We start from the raw sequence: 15,556 nt of genomic DNA, 5'->3' as shown, positions 1-15,556 counted from the left end.
TGGCTTGTGAGAGGAAGATCTCTCCTCCTTCTCTTTGTGGTGAGAAGACGATTTCTTCTCCTTCCCTTTGTTGGAGGAGCTCCTCTTCTTCTCCTTCCTCTTGGTGCGGGACTCTTCCGATGAAGTGCTCCCGTGGCTTGTAGTGGGCTTTTCGTCGGTCTCCATCTCCTTCTTGGCGTGATCTCCCGACATCACTTCGAGCGGTTAGGCTCTAATGAAGCACCGAGCTCCGATACCAATTGAAAGTCGCCTAGAGGGGGGGTGAATAGGGCGAAACTGAAATTCTCAAAAATAATCACAACTACAAGCCGGGTTAGCGTTAGAAATGTAAACGAGTCCACGAGAGAGGGCGCAAAACAAATCGCAAGCAAATGAAGAGTGTGACACGCGGATTTGTTTTATCGAGGTTCGGTTCTCGCAAACCTACTCCCCGTTGAGGAGGCCACAAAGGCCGGGTCTCTTTCAACCCTTCCCTCTCTCAAACGGTCCCTCGGACTGAGTGAGCTTCTCTTCTCAAATCAAAGCCGGGAATAAAACTTCCCCGCAAGGGCCACCACACAATTGGTGCCTCTTGCCTTGATTACAATTGAGTGTTGATCACAAGAGCAAGTGAGAAAGAAAAGAAGCAATCCAAGCGCAAGAGCTCAAAAGAACACGACAAATCTCTCTCGCTAATCACTAAAGCCTTTTGTGGAATTGGAGAGGATTTGATCTCTTTGGTGTGTCTAGAATTGAATGCCTAGCTCTTGTAAGTGGTTGAGAAGTGGAAAACTTGGATGCAATGAATGTGGGGGTGGTTGGGGTATTTATAGCCCCAACCACCAAACTTGACTGTTGGTGGAGGCTGTCTGTTCGATGGCGCACCGAACAGTCCGGTGTCCCCGCCACGTCATCACTGTCGTTGGATTTTGACCGTTGGAGCTCCTGACTTGTGGGCCCGCCTGGATGTCCGGTGCACACCGGACATCTCCTGTTCATTGTCCGGTGCGCCAGTATGGGCGCGCCTGCCTTCTGCGCGCGCAGAGCGCGCAATAAATGCGTCGCAGGTAGCCGTTGGCGCCGAATAGCCGTTGCTCCGGAGTTGCACCGGACAGTCCGGTGCACACCGGACATGTCCGGTGAATTATAGCGGACTAGCCGTTGGAGATTCCCGAAGCCGGCGAGTTCCTGAGGCCGCTCTTCCTTGGCGCACCAGACACTGTCCGGTGTACACCGGACAGTCCGGTGAATTATAGCGTGCTGGCCTGAGAAATTCCCGAAGGTAGCGAGTTCGAGTTGGAGTCCTCTGGTGCACCGGACATTGTCCGGTGGTGCACCGGACACTGTCCGGTGTACACCGGACAGTCCGGTGCCCCCAGACCAGAGGTGCCTTCGGTTGCCTCTTTGCTCCTTTGTTGAATCCAAAACTTGATCTTTTTATCGGCTGAGTGTGAACCTTTTACACCTGTATAATCTATACACTTGAGCAAACTAGTTAGTCCAATTATTTGTGTTGGGCAATTCAACCACCAAAATTAATTATGGACTAGGTGTAAGCCTAATTCCCTTTCAGGGATGACCACCAGCCTTGTGGTGGAGAGAAGCGAGCCGGGCTGCGGCCTCCCCCCTGCCCTCAGCTTCAAGGATGTTCATCATCTGTGCTGGGGTGGAGGGCGAGCCGAGTTGGGGTCCTGCCTTCCGCATGGGCTGGCAACACGCTTCTTCCTCCAGCATTCGGGGAGAAGGGCATTCGCCAGCCTTGCAGAGGAGGCGAACTTCGGGTACGCGTGACCGGCCGACTGCAGGTGCCGTCGGCCGCCGCGTGCCTGGTTCCCCAGCTTGGATGGCCTCAGCGCCGCCTCCGACGCTGCCTCCTGCCGTTTGGTTGGGGCGTGGTTGTTCGTCCACCGCACGGGCGACGGTCGCGCCGTGCGCAGGTTTGCCACATCCACAGCTTCTCCTGCATCGGCGGCCGCACCAAGGGGACGTACAAGACGTCGTACGCTGCGGGGGCGGCGTTCGCGTTCTTGGATGGTCTTGTCCTCACTCCCGTAGTGAGGACAGGAGAGAGGACCTCTACGCGCGCGCTGGAGCGGCCGCCATTCGCCGGTACAACACTGGTGCGCAGGTGGCCGCTGTTGTCGGTGCTGAGGTGGTCGCCGCCACTGGTGAGGCTCCCCACTACAGAGGTGGTTGCCTCCGCTGACGAGACCGTCAGTGCCACCTGCCGCCGGGCCCCCGACTCTTTAGCTTTAATGGCCTCGTTGTCGCCCCCCGTAGGAAGACGGGGGCGAGGACCTTTTCGCAGTGGCACACGTGCCGAGGTGGTCGCCACTTCTGGAGAGTCGTTGGTGCAGAGGTGGCCGCCGCCGTTGGTGCTGAGGTGGTCGCCTCCGCTGGCGAGCCGCTCGGAGCTAGCTATCCCGCGGCCCTACCGGTGTGGAGGTAGTTCATACCTGTAGAGTAGAGATGGAACTAGGGCTCCACTTGAAAGCAGATGTAATACTTTCGCTTTTTGTAAGGTACTCAAGAGTACTTATTTGTTAAGCAGTATTAGCACTTATCTATTTCCAACTTGTTCCTGCTGTGTGCGATATTGTTGACTCCTCCTTGGTATCTGTCCCCCCGCTTGGGATGCAGGCTTGATGTGTTGAGGTTGGATACCAGCGTTTCTGAAAGGGTTGTCAACAATTCTCGGGAGGCAACCTCGCCGGGATCTGGATCTGTACACAACTTTTAGCTAGGAAACATTAGTAGTACACCTCATAGGGTTCCCTGACTGACATTAGCCGTCCTTTGATTCATGCTCGGGACTCGCAGGTTTTAGTCTGGGTATCCAAGTTGCATGTCTGGACCCCCTTGGGTCGCGGTTCTAGATACTAGGACACTTGTCGCAAGGCGGTAGAGCGTTAAGGCCCACGGTACGGGACCAGGCTGAGCGGCTACACGGGCTCTGAAAGGGAATTAGGCTTACACCTTTTCCTAATTGATTTTGGTGGTTGAATCGCCCAACACAAACACTTGGACTAACTAGTTTGCTCTAGTCTATAAGTTCCACAGGTGCCAAAGGTTCACAATAAGCCAATAAAAAGACCAAGAAATGGTTCAAACAAAGAGAGCAAAAGACAACCCAAAGGCACCCTGGTCTGTCGCACCGGACTGTCCGGTGTGCCACCGGACAGTGTCCGGTGCACCAGGGCACTTCAGCTTGAATTCTTCACCTTCGGAAAAATCATAGGGCGCTCCGCTATAATTCACCAGACTGTCTGGTGAGTCACCAGACAGTGTCTGGTGCACACCGGACTGTCCGGTGTGCCAGCGGAGCAACAGCTACTTCGCGAGCAACGGTCGACTGCAATGCATTAAATGTTGAAAGGGAAATGTGCCCTTGGGCCATTTCTAAGTATTTTGGTGATTTAGTGTCCAACACAAGTGCCTAAGTGTAAAATGGTAAACAAAGTACAAATCAAGGATAAAGGTATGTTTCTCAGACTTAGTACATTGTTTTAGAGACTAATGTATTGTGTCTAAGTGCTGGAAACAGGAAAAATCGAATTGGAAATGAGATGACCTAGTTCAGCCAAAGTCTGCTCAGTCTGGGAGCACCGGACTGTCCGGTGGTGCACCGGACAGTGTCCGGTGGTGCAGGCTGGCTCGAGCGAACTGGCCGCTCTCGGGAATTCACCGGCGACGTACGGCTATAATTCACCGGACAGTCCGGTGTGCACCGGACTGTCCGGTGAGCCAACGGTCGGCTGGGCCAACGTTCGGCCGCGCGATCTGCGCGGGACACGTGGCCGAGCCAACGGCTAGAAGGGGGCACCGGACTGTCCGGTGTGCACCGGACATGTCCGGTGCGCCAACGGCTCTCTAGCTGCCAACGGTCGGGTTTGCCGTAGAAGGAAAGAAATCGGGCACCGGACACTGTCCGGTGTGCACCGGACTGTCCGGTGCGCCAGACGACAGAAGGCAAGAATTGCCTTCCCAGATTGCTCTCAACGGCTCCTAGCTGCCTTGGGGCTATAAAAGGGACCCCTAGGCGCATGGAGGAGAACACCAAGCATTCCTTGAGCACTCTTGATCACTCACTCTCCATTTCTATGCACTTGTTTGACATTCTAGTGAATTGAGCTCCGTTCTAGTGTGCTAGTCTCTTGAGCTCAAGTCTGGGTCTTGTGTGTGCGTATTTGCTGTGATCTCTGTGTCTTGTGTGAGTTGCTAATCCCTCCCTTGCTCCGTGCTTCTTTGTGAACTTCAAGTGTAAGGGCGAGAGGCTCCAAGTTGTGGAGATTCCTCGCAAACGGGATTAAGAAAAGCAAAGCAAAACACCGTGGTATTCAAGTGGGTCTTTGGACCGCTTGAGAGGGGTTGATTGCAACCCTCGTCCGTTGGGACGCCACAACGTGGAGTAGGCAAGCGTTGGTCTTGGCCGAACCACGGGATAACCACTGTGCCATCTCCGTGATTGATATCTTTGTGGTTATTGTGTCTTGTTGAGACTCCTCTCTAGCCACTTGGCGATTATTGTGCTAACACTTAACCAAGTTTTGTGGCTTAAGTTTTAAGTTTCCCAGGATCACCTATTCACCCCTCCCTCTAGGTGCTCTCAATTGGTATCGGAGCCATTCTCTTCAAGAAAGGGACTAACCGCCCGAAGAGATGGATCCTAAGGGGAAGAGAATTGTGATCAACGACAAGGAGAAGGAGTCCTTCGTCAATGAGCCGAAGGATGACAAGCCTACCGACTCGGGCTCGGGCCACAGACGCAAAGATGGGAAGAAGAAGAAGACAAGACGCATCAAGGAAATCGTCTACTACGACGACAGCGATGAGTCCACTTCTTCCCAAAAGGACAACGACGACAACGACTGCGAGAGAAGGAAACTGGTTAATACAAACGTTTCTTTTGACTACTCTCGTATTCCGCAAAGTACAAATGCTCATTTATTATCCTTTCCACTTGGTAAACCTCCTCATTTTGATGGAGAGGACTACGGATTTTGGAGTCACAAAATGCGTAGTCACTTGTTCTCTCTCCATCCTAGTATATGGGAGATTGTAGATAGTGGAATGCACTTCGATAGTACGGATAGTCCCATGTTCATTAATGAGCAAATTCATAAAAATGCACAAGCTACTATTGTTCTTCTAGCTTCATTGTGCAGGGATGAATACCACAAAGTGAGCGGCTTGGATAACGCCAAGCAAATTTGGGACACCCTCAAGATCTCTCATGAGGGGAATGACGTCACAATGCTCACCAAGATGGAGTTGGTGGAGGGCGAACTCGGGAGATTCGCTATGATAAGGGGAGAAGAGCCAACCCAAACGTACAACCGGCTCAAGACCCTTGTCAACAAGATAAGAAGCTATGGAAGCACGCGATGGACGGACCACGACGCCGTCCGCCTAATGCTAAGGTCTTTTACTGTCCTTGATCCTCATCTTGTAAACAATATTCGTGAGAATCCTAGGTACACCAAGATGACGCCCGAGGAGATACTTGGAAAGTTCGTGAGCGGGCGAATGATGATCAAGGAAGCAAGATACGTGGACGACGCATTGAATGGTCCAATCAATGAGCCTCAACCTCTTGCTCTCAAGGCAACAAGAAGCAATGAGACACTACCTAGCAATGTGGCACAAATTGAGGCGGCCAGACTTAATGATGAAGAGATGGCTCTCATCATCAAGAGATTCAAAACGACGCTAAAAGGTCGCAAGGGGCAGCCAAGCAAGACCAAGACAAAGGGGAAGCGCTCATGCTTCAAATGTGGTAAGCTTGGTCATTTTATTGCTAACTGTCCCGACAATGATAGTGATCAGGATCAAGGGAACAAGAGGGAGAAGAAGAAGAACTATAAGAAGGCAAAGGGCGAGGCACATCTAGGCAAGGAGTGGAATTCGGATTGCTCCTCTTCCGACTCCGACAATGAAGGACTCGCCGCCACCGCCTTCAACAAGTCATCCCTCTTCCCCAATGAGCGTCACACATGCCTTATGGCAAGGGAGAAGAAGGTATGTACTCGAAACTCTACTTATGCTTCTTCAAGTGAGGACGAATCTAGTGATGAGGATGAAATAGATTATTCATGTTTATTTAAGGGCCTAGATAGAACCAAGGTAGATAAAATTAATGAATTGATTGATGCCTTGAATGATAAGAATAGACTTTTAGAAAAGCAAGAGGATTTGTTGTATGAAGAACATGACAAATTCGTAGAAGCACAAAAATCTCATACTCTAGAAGTTAAAAGAAATGAAATGCTTTCTTGTGAATTATCTTCTTGCCATGAGATAATCTCTAACTTAAGGAGCATTAATAATGATTTGAATGCTAAGTTAGAAATAGCTAGTAAATCAACATCTTGTGTAGAAATTGTTGCAACTTGTAATAGGTGTAAAGACTCTGACATTGATGCTTGTAGTGAACACCTAGTTTCAATTTCCAAACTGAATGATGAATTGGCTAGTCTTAATGCTCAACTTAAGACTAGCAAGAGCGAATTTGATAAGCTGAAATTTGCGATGGATGCCTACACGATTGGTAGACACCCCTCAATTAAGGATGGACTTGGCTTCAAGAGAGAAACCAAGAACTTAACAAGCCATAAGGCTCCCATTCCCGCCAAGGAGAAAGGGAAGGCCCCCATGGCTAGTAATGCTAAAAGGAACCATGCTTTTATGTACAATGATAAAAGACAGTCTTTTAGGAGTTGTAATGCTTATAATGCTTTTGACTCTCATGCCATGTTTGCTTCTAGTTCTTCCTATATGCATGGTTGAAATGTGTTTAGAAGAAATGTTGTTCATCACATGCCTAGAAGAAATGTTGAGAATGTTCCTAGGAAAGTTAATGAACCTTCTACAATATATCATGCTTTAAATGCTTCCTTTGCTATTTGTAGAAAGGATAGGAAGATAGTTGCTAGAAAATTAGGGGCAAAATGCAAGGGAGACAAAACTTGCATTTGGATCCCTAAGGATATTTGTGCTAACCTTGTAGGACCCAACAAGAGTTGGGTACCTAAGTCCCAAGCCTAAATTTGCCTTGCAGGTTTATGCATCCGGGGGTTCAAGCTGGATTATCGACAGCGGATGCACAAACCATATGACAGGGGAGAAGAAGATGTTCACCTCCTACGTCAAGAATAAGGATTCCCAAGATTCAATCATATTTGGTGATGGGAACCAAGGCAAGGTGAAAGGCTTAGGAAAGATTGCAATTTCAAATGAGCACTCTATCTCTAATGTGTTTTTAGTTGAGTCTTTGGGATATAATTTACTATCTGTTAGTCAATTGTGCAATATGGGTTATAACTGTCTATTTACAAATATAGATGTGTCTGTCTTTAGAAGAAGTGATGGTTCACTAGCTTTTAAGGGTGTATTAGACGACAAACTTTATTTAGTTGATTTTGCAAAAGAGGAGGCCGGTCTAGATGCATGCTTAATTGCTAAGACTAGCATGGGCTGGCTGTGACATCGCCGCTTAGCACATGTGGGGATGAAGAACCTACACAAGCTTCTAAAGGGAGAACACGTGATAGGTGATAGTCGCCTAGAGGGGGGGTGAATAGGGCGAAACTGAAATTTACAAATATAAACACAACTACAAGCCGGGTTAGCGTTAGAAATATAAACGAGTCCGAGAGAGAGGGCGCAAAACAAATCCCAAGCGAATAAGCAAGTGAGACACGGAGATTTGTTTTACCGAGGTTCGGTTTTTGCAAACCTACTCCCCGTTGAGGAGGCCACAAAGGCCGGGTCTCTTTCAACCCTTCCCTCTCTCAAACGGTCCCACGGACCGAGTGAGCTTCTCTTCTCTAATCAAAGCCGGGAACAAAACTTCCCCACAAGGGCCACCACACAATTGGTGCCTCTTGCCTTGATTACAATGGAGTTGTGATCTCAAGAACAAGTGAGAAAGAAAAGAAGCAATCCAAGCGCAAGAGCTCAAATGAACACGGCAAATCACTCTCACTAGTCACTAGGGCTTTGTGTGGAATTGGAGAGGATTTGATCTCTTTAGTGTGTCTAGAATTGAATGCTAGAGCTCTTGTAGTAGTTGAGAAGTGGAAAACTTTGATGCAATGAATGGTGGGGTGGTTGGGGTATTTATAGCCCCAACCACCAACTTGACCGTTGGCTGGAGGCTTCTGCTCGATGGCGCACCGGACAGTCCGGTGCACACCGGACAGTCCGGTGCCCCTGCCACGTCATCACTGCCGTTGGATTCTAGCCGTTGGAGCTTCTGACTTGTGGGCCCGCCTGGGTGTCCGGTGCACACCGGACATGTACTGTTTGATGTCCGGTGCACCGGTATGGGCAAGTCTGACGTCTGCGCGCGCTGCGCGCGCATTAAATGCACCGCAGGGAGCCGTTGGCGCCGCAGGGAGCCGTTGCTCCGCTGGCACACCGGACAGTCCGGTGCACACCGGACAGTCCGGTGAATTATAGCGGAGCGGCTGCCGCGCGAACCCGAGGCTGGCGAGTTCAGGAGGCCGAGTTTCCTTGGAGCACCGGACATGTCCGGTGCACACCGGACAGTCCGGTGAATTATAGCGCGCCGGCTTCCGAGAATTCCCGAAGGCGAAGAGTTTGAGTCTGAGTCCCCTGGTGCACCGGACAGGTACTGTTCACTGTCCGGTGGCACACCGGACAGTCCGGTGCGCCAGACCAGGGGTGCCTTCGGTTGCCCCTTTTGCTCCTTTATTGAATCCAAAATTTGGTCTTTTTATTGGCTGAGTGTGAACCTTTTACACCTGTATAATCTATACACTTGGGCAAACTAGTTAGTCCAATTATTTGTGTTGGGCAATTCAACCACCAAAATTATTTAGGAACTAGGTGTAAGCCTAATTCCCTTTCAATCTCCCCCTTTTTGGTGATTGATGCCAACACAAACCAAAGCAAATAGAGAAGTGCATAATTGAACTAGTTTGCATAATGTAAGTGTAAAGGTTGCTTGGAATTGAGCCAATATAACTACTTTACAAGATATGCATGGAATGTTTCTTTCTTTATTTAGCATTTTGGACCACGTTTGCACCACGAGTTTTGTTTTTGCAAATTCTTTTGTAAATCCTTTTCAAAGTTCTTTTGCAAATAATCAAAGGTAAATGAATAAGAGTTTGTAAAGCATTTTCAAGATTTGAAATTTTCTCCCCCTGTTTCAAATGCTTTTCCTTTGACTAAACAAAACTCCCCCTAAAAGAGATCCACCTCTTAGTGTTCAAGAGGGTTTTGATATATCATTTTTGAAATACTACTTTCTCCCCCTTTTGAACACAATAGGATACCAAATGATAAATATTTTTTGGAAAGCACTAAGTTTTTGAATTTGGTGGTGGTGGTACGGTCCTTTTGCTTTGGGCTCATTTCTCCCCCTTTTTGGCATGAATCGCCAAAAACGGAATCATTAGAGCCCTCTGGTAATTTCTTCCCCTTTGGTCATAAGTAAATGAGTTAAGATTATACCAAAGACGAAATCCGGTCCTTTTGCGTTTGAGCTTTTACTCTCTCCCCCAAGGATGAAGTCCTTTTCCTTGATGCTCATTTCTCCCCCAAAGAAGAGAGAGTTGCTCGGAGTGATGGCGAAGTATGAGTTACGGAGTGGAAGCCTTTGTTTTCGCCGAAGACTCCAATTCCCTTTCAATATACCTATGACTTGGTTTGAAATAGTCTTGGAAACACATTAGTCATAGTATATAAAAGAGATATGATCAAAAGTATATAAATGAGCTATGTGTGCAAGCTAGCAAAAGAAATTTCTACAATCAAGAATGTTGAGCTCATGCCTAAGTCTGGTAAAAGATTGTTCATCAAGAGGCTTGGTAAAGATATCGGCTAATTGATCTTTAGTGTTAATATAAGAAATCTCGATATCTCCCTTTTGTTGGTGATCCCTAAGAAAATGATACCGAATGGCTATGTGCTTAGTGCGGCTATGCTCGACGGGATTGTCGGCCATCTTGATTGCACTCTCATTATCACATAGCAAAGGGACTTTGGTTAATTTGTAACCATAGTCCCGCAGGGTTTGCCTCATCCAAAGCAATTGCGCGCAACAATGACCTGCGGCAATGTACTCAGCTTCGGCGGTGGAAAGAGCAACCGAATTTTGCTTCTTTGAAGCCCAAGACACCAAGGATCTTCCCAAGAATTGGCAAGTCCCCGATGTGCTCTTCCTATTGATTTTGCACCCCGCCCAATCGACATCCGAATAACCAATTAAGTCAAATGTGGATCCTCGAGGGTACCAAAGCCCAAACTTAGGAGTATAAGCCAAATATCTCAAGATTCGTTTTACGGCCGTAAGGTGGGATTCCTTAGGGTCGGATTGAAATCTTGCACACATGCAAACGGAAAGCATAATGTCCGGTCGAGATGCACATAAATAAAGCAATGAACCAATCATCGACCGGTATACCTTTTGATCCACGGACTTACCTCCCGTGTCGAGGTCGAGATGCCCATTTGTTCCCATGGGTGTCTTGATGGGCTTGGCATCCTTCATTCCAAACTTGGAAAGAATGTCTTGAGTATACTTGGTTTGGCTAATGAAGGTGCCCTCTTGGAGTTGCTTGACTTGGAATCCTAGAAAATACTTCAACTCCCCCATCATCGACATCTCGAATTTCTGTGTCATGATCCTACTAAACTCTTCACATGTAGACTCGTTAGTAGACCCAAATATAATATCATCAACATAAATTTGGCATACAAACAAGTCATTTTTAAGAGTTTTAGTAAAGAGTGTAGGATCGGCCTTGCCGACTTTGAAGCCATTATCAATAAGGAAATCTCTAAGGCATTCATACCATGCTCTTGGGGCTTGCTTGAGCCCATAAAGCGCCTTAGAGAGCCTATAAACATGGTTAGGATACTCACTGTCTTCAAAGCCTGGAGGTTGCTCAACATAGACCTCTTCCTTGATCGGTCCATTGAGGAAGGCACTTTTCACGTCCATTTGATAAAGCTTAAAGCCATGGTAAGTAGCATAGGCCAATAATATGCGAATTGACTCAAGCCTAGCTACGGGTGCATAGGTTTCACCGAAATCCAAACCTTCGACTTGTGAATACCCTTTGGCCACGAGTCGAGCTTTGTTCCTTGTCACCACACCATGCTCATCTTGCTTGTTGCGGAAGACCCATTTGGTTCCTACAACATTTTGGTTAGGACGTGGAACTAAATGCCATACCTCATTCCTTGTGAAATTGTTGAGCTCCTCTTGAATTGCCACCACCCAATCCGAATCTTGAAGTGCTTCCTCTACCCTGTGTGGCTCAATAGAGGAGACAAAAGAGTAATGTTCACAAAAATGTGCAACACGAGATCGAGTGGTTACCCCCTTATGAATGTCTCCGAGGATGGTGTCGACGGGGTGATCTCGTTGGATTGCTTGGTGGACTCTTGGGTGTGGCGGCCTTGGTTCTTCCTCATCCTCCTTTTCTTGATAATTGCATCTCCCCCTTGATCATTGCTATCATCTTGAGGTGGCTCATCTTCTTGATTTTGCCCTTCATCATCTTGAGTTTCATCCTCATTTTGAGTTGGTGGAGATGCTTGCATGGAGGATGATGGTTGATCTTGTGCATTTGGAGGCTCTTCGGATTCCTTAGGACACACATCCCCGATGGACATGTTCCTTAGCGCGATGCATGGAGCCTGTTCTTCACCTATCTCATCAAGATCAACTTGCTCTACTTGAGAGCCGTTAGTTTCATCAAACACAACGTCACATGAGACTTCAACTAGTCCAGTGGACTTGTTAAAGACCCTATATGCCCTTGTGTTTGAGTCATAACCAAGTAAAAAGCCTTCTACAGTTTTAGGAGCAAATTTAGATTTTCGACCTCTTTTAATAAGAATAAAGCATTTGCTACCAAAAACTCTAAAGTATGAAATGTTGGGCTTTTTACCGGTTAGGAGTTCATATGATGTCTTCTTGAGGATTCGGTGAAGATATAACCGGTTGATGGCGTAGCAGGCGGTGTTGACCGCTTCGGCCCAAAACCGGTCCGGTGTCTTGTACTCATCAAGCATGGTTCTTGCCATGTCCAAAAGAGTTCGATTCTTCCTCTCCACTACACCATTTTGTTGTGGCGTGTAGGGAGAAGAGAACTCATGCTTGATGCCCTCCTCCTCAAGGAAGCCTTCAATTTGAGAGTTCTTGAACTCCGTCCCGTTGTCGCTTCTAATTTTCTTAATCCTCAAGCCGAACTCATTTTGAGCCCGTCTTAAGAATCCCTTTAAGGTCTCTTGGGTTTGAGATTTTTCCTGTAAAAAGAATACCCAAGTGAAGCGAGAATAATCATCCACTATTACAAGACAATACTTACTCTCGCCGATGCTTATGTAAGCAATCGGGCCGAATAGATCCATGTGGAGTAGCTCAAGCGGCCTGTCGGTCGTCATGATGTTCTTGTGTGGATGATGGACTCCAACTTGCTTCCCTGCCTGGCATGCGCTACAAATCCTGTCTTTCTCAAAATGAACATTTGTTAATCCTAAAATGTGCTCTCCCTTTAGAAGCTTGTGAAGATTCTTCATCCCAACATGGGCTAGTCGGCGGTGCCAGAGCCAACCCATGTTAGTCTTAACAATTAAGCATGTGTCGAGTTCAGCTCTATCAAAATCCACTAAGTATAGCTGACCCTCTAACACACCCTTAAATGCTATTGAATCATCACTTCTTCTAAAGACAGTGACACCTGTATCAGTAAAAAGACAGTTGTAGCCCATTTGACATAATTGGGAAACGGAAAGCAAGTTGTAGTCTAAGGAATCAACAAGAAAAACATTGGAAATAGAATGGTCAGGAGATATAGCAATTTTACCAAGTCCTTTGACCAAACCTTGATTTCCATCCCCGAATGTGATAGCTCGTTGGGGATCTTGGTTTTTCTCATATGAGGAGAACATTCTTTTCTCCCCGGTCATGTGGTTTGTGCACCCGCTGTCGAGTATCCAACTTGAGCCCCCGGATGCATAAACCTACAAAACAAATTTAGTTCTTGACTTTAGGTACCCAAACTGTTTTGGGTCCTTTGGCATTAGAAACAAGAACTTTGGGTACCCAAACACAAGTCTTGGAACCCTTGTGTTTGCCCCCAACAAATTTGGCAACTACCTTGCCGGATTTGCTAGTAAGCACATAAGATGCATCAAAAGTTTTAAATGAAATGGCATGATCATTTGATGCAATAGGAGTTTTCTTTCTAGGCAACTTGGCACGGGTTGGTTGCCTAGAGCTAGATGTCTCACCCTTATACATAAAAGCATGATTAGGGCCAGAGTGAGACTTCCTAGAGTGAATTCTCCTAATTTTGCTCTCGGGATAACCGGCAGGGTACAAAATGTAACCCTCGTTATCCTGAGGCATGGGAGCCTTGCCCTTAACAAAGTTAGACAAATTTTTAGGAGGGGCACTAATTTTGACATTGTCTCCTCTTTGGAAGCCAATGCCATCCTTAATGCCCGGGCGTCTCCCATTATAGAGCATGCTACGAGCAAATTTAAATTTCTCATTTTCTAAGTTGTGCTCGGCAATTTTAGCATCAAGTTTAGCTATATGATCATTTTGTTGCTTAATTAAGGTCATGTGATCAAGAATAGCATTAACATCGATATCTCTACATCTAGTGCAAATAGAAACATGCTCAACATTAGATGTAGAGGGTTTGCAAGATTTAAGTTCTACAACCTTAGCATGCAACATTTCATTCTTAGTTCTAAGGTCGGAAATGGTAGTATTGCAAACATCAAAATCTCTAGCCTTAGCAATCAAATTTTCATTCTCTAATCTAAGACTAGCAAGAGATACATTCAAATCATCAATCTTAGCAAGCAAGTCAATATTATCTTCTCTAAGATTGGGAATTGAAACATTACAAACATGTGAATCAACCTTAGCATTTAAAATAGCATTTTCATTTCTAAGGTTGTCAATCATTTCACGGCAAGTGCTTAGCTCACTAGACAATTTTTCACATTTTTCTACTTCTAGAGCATAAGCCTTTTTAACCTTAACATGTTTCTTGTTTTCTTTAATTAGACAATCCTCTTGGGAGTCCAAAAGGTCATCCTTTTCATGAATAGCACTAATCAATTCATTTAGTTTTTCTTTTTGCTCCATGTTAAGATTGGCAAAAAGGGAACGTAAATTATCCTCCTCATCACTAGCATTATCATCACTAGAAGATTCATATTTAGTGGAGGAGTTAGATTTAACCTTTTTCCGTTTGCCGTCCTTTGCCATGAGGCACTTGTGGCCGACGTTAGGGAAGAGGAGTCCCTTGGTGACGGCGATGTTGGCGGCGTCCTCGTCGTCGGAGGAGTCGCTTGAGCTTTCGTCGGAATCCCATTCCCGACAAACATGGGCATCGCCGCCCTTCTTCTTGTAGTACCTTTTCTTCTCCTTTCTTCTCCCCTTCTTGTCGTCGCCTCGGTCACTGTCACTAGACATAGGACATTTAGCAATAAAATGACCGGGCTTACCACATTTGTAGCAAACCTTCTTGGAGCGGGACTTGTAGTCTTTCCCCCTCCTTTGTTTGAGGATTTAGCGGAAGCTCTTGATGACGAGCGCCATCTCCTCATTGTCAAGCTTGGAGGCGTCTATTGGTTGTCGACTTGGTGTAGACTCCTCCTTCTTTTCTTCCGTCGCCTTGAATGCAACGGGTTGAGCTTCGGATGGGTCGCCAAGCTCGTTGATTTTCCTTGAACCTTCTATCATGCACTCAAAACTTACAAAATGCCCGATAACTTCCTCGGGGGTCATTTTAGTATATCTAGGATTACCACGAATCAATTGAACTTGAGTGGGATTTAGAAAAATGAGAGATCTTAAAATAACATTTACCACTTCGTGGTCGTCCCACTTCTTGCTCCCGAGGTTGCGCACTTGGTTTACCAAAGTCTTGAGCCTGTTGTACATGTGTTGTGGCTCCTCCCCTTTGTTAAGCCGGAACCGACCGAGCTCCCCCTCGATCGTTTCCCGCTTGGTGATCTTGGTGAGCTCATCTCCCTCGTGCGCGGTTTTGAGTACATCCCAAACCTCCTTGGCGTTCTTCAACCCTTGTACTTTGTTGTATTCTTCTTTACTTAGTGAGGCGAGGAGAATTGTTGTGGCTTGTGAGTTGAAGTGCTCGATTTGGGCTACCTCATCCTCATCATAGTTCTCATCCCCTATAGATGGTACCTGCGCACCAAACTCAACAACATCCCATATGCTTTTGTGGAGCGAGGTTAGATGAAATCGCATTAAATCGCTCCACCTAGCGTAATCTTCACCATCAAAAGTTGGTGGTTTGCCTAGTGGGACGGAAAGTAAAGGTGTATGTTTGGAAATGCGTGGGTAGCGTAGGGGAATCTTACTATACTTCTTGCGCTCTTGGCGCTTAGAAGTGACGGAGGGCGCATCGGAGTCGGAGGTCGATGTTGATGAAGTGTCGGTCTCGTAGTAGACCACCTTCCTCATCCTCTTGTGCTTGTCGCCTTTTGAAAGGGAATTAGGCTTACACCTAGTTCCTATATAATTTTGGTGGTTGAATTGCCCAACACAAATCTT

The sequence above is a fragment of the Zea mays genome, chromosome 2 (genome assembly GCF_902167145.1).
Source record: "Zea mays cultivar B73 chromosome 2, Zm-B73-REFERENCE-NAM-5.0, whole genome shotgun sequence".
NCBI lineage: Eukaryota > Viridiplantae > Streptophyta > Magnoliopsida > Poales > Poaceae > Zea > Zea mays.
This window is presented reverse-complemented; position numbering follows the sequence as displayed.